Source organism: Triticum urartu, chromosome 7 (assembly GCF_003073215.2).
Source record: "Triticum urartu cultivar G1812 chromosome 7, Tu2.1, whole genome shotgun sequence".
Lineage (NCBI taxonomy): Eukaryota > Viridiplantae > Streptophyta > Magnoliopsida > Poales > Poaceae > Triticum > Triticum urartu.
In genome coordinates, this window is record NC_053028.1 from 236,688,468 (window position 1) to 236,695,286 (window position 6,819).

A 6,819-nucleotide genomic window follows, 5' to 3' on the forward strand; every position below is an offset into this window, starting at 1 on the left:
TAGAGTGCTCCGCCAGGCTTCCATCGTCGAGATGGTGGGTAGGAGGTGCATCCGCCTCTGATAGCACTCCGGTCGGCCATGTCCACACAGATCGGCATGCCGCCACCGCCCTGTTCATCATCCCCGAGGCGACCAGGCTCTCCAACAGCGGCTGCCCTACCGGATCTGGTGGGATCTGGCGAGATCTAGCCTGTCTGCACCTCCCTCCTGCTGACCGCCGACGGCTTGCAGCTCGCCCGCGATTGGCTCGGGGTCGCGCATCTTGGGCGTGCAGTCCCCTTCTACTTTTTTGCGTTTCAGATTAGCGTGATGTCTTCCATGGTCAGTTCGGGCACCGGAGGATTTGCAGCTCCTCATCAATTCTTCCTCCTTCATGTGTTTGTGTGCAGTTCTACGATTGTTGTTGTGTAGCTCATTGTTGGGGTTGTTGCGGTTCAGCAGGTGAGACGTTGTAGCCCAGCTGGGTCTCAGGTCCCATCCCGTTCCTTGCACGAGGATGATGACCGCGGCTGAACCTCCCAGAGAAAGAACATGACGGTGGTTGATTCAGTATGTAAAATGAGGAAAAGAAAAACCTTGGGAGCTCCTTACTCTCGACGGCGTAGTTTAGAGTCTTGCTGCCACCGGCGAGGTTGCTGCTTCGTCGTGCAGTCAAGGGCAGTGTGCGGTATCCATGTGCATTATTGAGTTCCACATGTTTCGCGTTGCTGGCCTCCACTATGCAGTAGGATTGGGCGTGCCATGCGGTTTGGAAGTGCTCTTCTACACTTCACTGATTTTGTGATTTCTAAAGAGAAAAAAAGTGCAAATGAAGTCGGCTATGGTTTCTATTGAGGTTCGTTTTACTCATTTTTGCAGGAAAAGATGGAGTGATGCAGTCCTATTGGATGCCTCATTGCTCAAATTTGTTGTTGTTGCAAACTACACTTCATTAGTTCATTGTAAAACTCTACAGTTCATTAAGGTGATTCGGCTAGTTGAGAGTGCAGATTTTGTATGCGTGTGTAGCTGTGTATAGCAGTCAGATGGATGTCCATCTTTTGAAGCTCGCTTTGTTCCCGGGCGTGGTTCACTATAAAACCCTATTGTCCACTTGGTAAACACAAAAGAAAAACATCTCAAAAAAGAAGCTCGCTTCTTTATTAGATGTAGTTCACTCGCTCAGTCCTTGCGGTCCACTCGTCTGGTCAACGCACGTAAACAATATTGAGTTTGGAAAAAAAACTCACACGGTTCACTTTCGGTAGCGTCGCGGCCGGTTTACAGTAGTCTTGAGGTTCACTTTTCATAGTATTGCAGTTCACCAACGCCTGACACGAAGTGCACTCCACCTCATTTGGGAAAATTTACGTCCCACAAAAAAAGAAATCATGCAGTCCACTTGTCTGTCCGATGAAGTGCAGGTTTTAGTCTAAAGAAGTGCACTCCACCTCGTTTGGGAAAAATTATGTCGCACAAAAAAGAAATCATGCAGTGCACTTGTCTGTCCAATGAAGTGTGGTTTTTAGTCTAAATAAGTGCGGTTTTCTGTCTGATGCAGTACGGCCCATTTACGGTAGTCTCGAGGTTCATCTTTCATAGTCTTGCGGTTCACCAACACTCGACATGAAGTGCACTCCACCTCGTTTAGGAAAATTTATGTCCCACAAAAAAGAAATCATGCAGTGCACTTGTTTGTTCGATGAAGTGCAGTTTTCAGTCTAAAGAAGTGCGGTTTCTGTCTGATGCAGTACATACGGCGATTTTGGTGTCGCGAAAAAATAGAGTGTCCGCATTTCGTTAAAATCAAAATTGCTCCTAAACCATAAGGTCGGAGAGAGTGTTCTACATGAAAAAGTTGTGCCTCATCGATATCTTTCCAATTGCGTATAATTTGAATCATTTCGACCAACGGTTTGTAAAAAATTCGCGCAAAACGGCTGCTGCCTCTCGTCGTCAGCCGCACGATTTTCAAAATTAACTAAAAACCATAAGGAAACTCAAAAACATTTCAACATATGAAATTTACGCCTCGTTTGTAGCTTTCCAACGGCGTATCATACGCCTCATTTCGACAAATAGTTAGAAAACTAGAGTGAAAACAGTACGGAAATTTTCAAAAAAATTGAAAAACAGAATTTCGCGATTTGGTAAATTTGAAACTGCTCTTAAACCGTAATGAATTAGAGAAAATTATACATATGAAAAAGATGCGCCTCAACGATATCTTTCCAAGGGTGTATCATTTGCTTCATTCCGACTAGCGGTTTAGAAGAAATCACGAAAAAACGCTCACTGCCACTCGTCATGGGCCGCACCATTTTCAAAACTGCTCTTAAACCATGTGGAATCTCGAAAAGTGTTCAACAGGTCGAAGTAGCGCCTAATCCATAGCTTTTCAACGGTATATTACACGCCTCATTCCTACTAACAGTTAAAAACTAGAGCAAAAAAGGTACCAAAAAACACAGCGTGTAGTTTTTTTGCGACGGGAAGTTCACTCGTGTGAGTACTGCAGCACACTTGGTTCAAACAATGACGTGCATTTGCGTTGAGCATGCAGTGTGGAAGTGTTATAAGAATAGTTATTCTGCTAATATTAGCAGAATAGTTATTGCCCATGAGGCTCAAACAATACAATCAACAATTCCGCCAATCCCTCTCTATCCCTTCTAACACCTAACAAGCCAGCTGACTGTCTGTTTAAATGTGTATCTTCTTGCGATAGTGGATATCTATATTTCTATTATACTAGAACAATGTCCGTGCATTGCAATGGGATATAAAGTAGAAATGGTTCAGACATTAAGTAAATTAAGTTGATTTATTATCAAACAAGGAAGGTTGGACGAAGGGGTGATGGGAAGAAAGGTGAAATGGGAACCTTATGTTCTTTTTTAGTAGTATAGTAGAGATAATTATAAAACAAGAGACAAACAAGTCATTATATTCATCCACATATATATATCAAATTATGCCAACCATTAATCTTTGATATAGACGGTTAAGATTTAAAGATATAAAACATTACATACAAATATTGCGTTGATGCATGTATTTTTTGGTACATTGGGAGTCGTGTGGAAACGTTTGTGCAAGGTGGCCTAACGCAAACAGTTCTCTGCCGGAAGCCGTGTGTGATTGTTAGTTGATCGAACACGCCTACTTTCTAGAAACCATGCGGGTTGTTTGAGTTCATCACCCACGGTGTTGTCTGAGTAACCATCTGCAATAGAAAACCCCAATAAGCAGGGTAATTAGCATATTATTGATAATCCATGTACTAATCAAATTGATATTTTTTATAAAACACACCAGATATTTCATATCCGTATAACAGAAACCAGGATTTCATAATTGAATTACAGCAGATAGCTTCGGCACTCAGTTACGCCATTACACAACCGCACCAAGTTTCACATGCAACATCAAAAACCTTTGGAAAGTAGCATCATACACAGTAAATAGATAGATGAATCTCATCTGGGAAACTGCAGAAGCGGAAGGCAAATATTGAGCCTTCAGTGATGTTGAATGTCCTTGCAACTTTAGGCCAGTGGCTATGGATAATTTCCCGCCCAACCTTCGTCCTCTTCAGCAGCACTTCAGTATTGTACCGTGGGTGTTGAATAAATACCTTCCTCGCCTCTTGACCATGCAGGTGGTTTGAGAGGTAATCATCGGTGAACGGCTTTGAAAAGTACTAAAAACAAAGATATGCATAAATCGCTGTTATAAATTTTGAAATGGCGCAAGGGGTAAAAACAAGGTAAAAGAGTTAGTACTATCCTATAGTTGACCGATGTCTTCTTCATTGTACAAACAAAGATCTTGTTGTTATTCATCGCAAGTTTCTTCATCCTAACAATCTTTCTGAGATTCTTGACTTGACTGATATTCATGGACATCTCATTTCCCCATATGCAAAATGGGTCGAATAGTGGGTCTAAGCCTCTGACAGCAGGACCTACATGTGCAAGACCAAATTGTAAGAAACCTAAATATTAGAATGATTCCTACAACTGCACAGTAATGTGCTATTAGCCAAAGGACCATGTTTGAACAAACCTTGATGGTAAACCGCAGTGTCTCCCATTGTTTCCTTGCAACACACATAAAGAATATCTTGATCAGGTTAACTGAGAGTTGCCATACTATCAGTAGAATATGTATAACAATACAAAATTGTACCCACAACAAATGAAAATCAAATTGCAGAACTGAACCAAATAGTTAAATGGACAGCAGACCAAATGAACCAAAATAGTTGACTGAGCACAACATTGCAGAATAGAAACATGTACTAAAAGATAAGATAGTTAACAAAACAAAGAATGCTTGAGAACAGTACTACGAAATATAGCAATTGTTGGACCAAACTGTTAACTGAACATTACATTTCATAGGACGAAAGTGTTAACTGAACATTACATTTCAGAGGACCAAAGTGTTAACTGAACATTACATTTCAGAGGACCAAACTGTTAACTGAACATCAGATTGCATATTAACATTACAGAGGACAAATCACAAGAAGGCACTGGCGGTGGCCTCGAGAAAACAACATAAGCTGTATTTTAAAGTAGACAACCGCGTGGCGGTGGCCTCGAAGATGAGGTGCTCCTCCAAGATCTGGCGGTCGGCACACATGGCAACCATAGCGACCTCGTGCGTGCGTGTGGCTGCATGCTAATGATCTCCACGTTATACTGCATGCAAAAATGGCTGTCGCGGCGCTAAATTGGAGGAGGGGGACAGTGATTTTGGCGGAAGGTGTCGTGCCGTCAGTCGGGGCATGTGGGACGGGAAAGGAAGAGGATGGTGTGGGTGGGGTGTGGATTACCTGACCATATCGACGAGGCCGCGTAGTAAGAAGAAGGGTAGGCGGCGAGGAGGCCCCGCAGCAAGAAAAAGGGTCGCTGGCGAGGAGGCAGTGCTACAAGAAGAAGGGTTGCCGGCGAGGAGGTGGCGCTGCAAGAAGAAGGGTAGCCGGTGAGGAGGCAGCGCTGCAAGAAGAATGGTCGCCGGCGAGGAGGCTGAGCTGCCAGTAAGCAGCAGTGAAGGTTTGAACTTGGAAAGTAAGGAGGAATAGTGGAAATGTGGCTTTTGGTGGGAGGGAGTGGACGGGGAGATAGTTATTTCCGTGGTGGCAAAAAAATTTGCTCGGTGCCGCGAGAAACTGGCGCACAAGTGTGGTTCAAGTGGGGGCGGTGGACTGTAGACGACGAAACTTCCTATGTAAGTCAGATAAGACGGCGCGCCAAGATATTTTATATCGCATCCCGCACAATTCTTTCCGGTAAACTGTTTGTGGTATACCTGATTTTTCATTATGTTTTGAAAGACAAAATGGTGTTACGGAGGGAAAGGATGGTGTTTGAATTGCTAGAACATTTATGTACAGTGAACATGCAACTACTCCCTCCAGATCAGTTTAGAAGGCTTGCACGTGTATCTAGGTCGTCAATTTAACTTATATAAAATAAATAGTTTAACATAAAAATCATATCATTAGAAAATAGAATATCTAAAGTTTATAATGATATATTTTTGTAATGTATGCCTCTTATTAAGTTGGTCAAATTAACGATCTAGGTATACGTGCAAGACTTGTAAACTGAGATGGAGGGAGTACATGAGTGTCGTGTTTAAATTTGGAATTATTCCGGGTTCGTTTGGCATTTTTATGCATTAATTGAGTTTCCTAGCATTTAATGAGCATAATTCAAATTTGAACTACAAGCACATGCTCTAGTGCACCAAAGTTTGATGAAAAAACACATGTGTGTCTTTGGGTGAATTTATAGGTCACATGCAAGAAATGGGAATGAAATTCAAACATCTGGGCGTCGTGGCTTGGCCGGGAACATTGAGAAACTTGGTTTTTAAATTCCTAAAAAAATTAAAACTCGCCTGAAAATCACGAAACTTGGCATGGTGTCATTTCATGGCACCAACATGCTGTGGTGAAAAAATTGGCCGCATTTAGACAAGTTTTTGGTATAAGCTTTTTGCAAACCGGAGCTTATCTCGAGAAGACTCGTGGTTCCCCAAAGGGGACGTGTTACCTTTGTGTTCAAAACGGTATACGCTGCCCCCCCTCTTGTTTTTTTTACAGAGGCAACATAGAACTATATGAGTGTCGTGTTAAAATTTGGAATTATTCCGGGTTCGTTTGGACTTTCTTATACATTAATTAAATTTCTAGTCATTTAATGTGCATAATTCAAATTTGAATACAAGCACATGCTCTAGTGCACCAAAGTTGGTTGAGAAATCACATGTGGGCCTTGGGTGAATTTCTAGGTCCCATGCAAGAAATGGGAATGGAATTCAAACATATGGGCGTCGTGGCTCGACCGGAAAGATTGAGAAACTTATTTTTTTTTAATTCATGTGAATTCAAAACACGCCTGAAAATCATGAAACTTGGCATGATGTCATGACATGGCACCAATATGCTGCGGTAATTTTTTTGGCCGAATTGGGACAAGCTTTAGTATAAGCTTCTTGCAAACGAGAGCTTCTCTCAAGAAGGCTTGTGGTTCCGAGAGGGAACGTGTCACCTCCGTGTGCGAAACGACATACGTACACTGCCTTCTCCCGGGTTAATTTTTTTTACACGGGCAGATTAGAACAAATAGAAGTATCGTGCTAAATTTTGGAATTATTCCGGGTTCATTTGGACTTTCTTATACATTAATAGAATTTCTAGGCATTTAATGTGCATAATTCAAATTTGAACTACAGGCACATACTTCAGTGCATCAAAGATGGTTGAAAAATCACATGTGTGTCCTTGGGTGAATTTATAGGTCCCATGTAAGAAATGGGAATGAA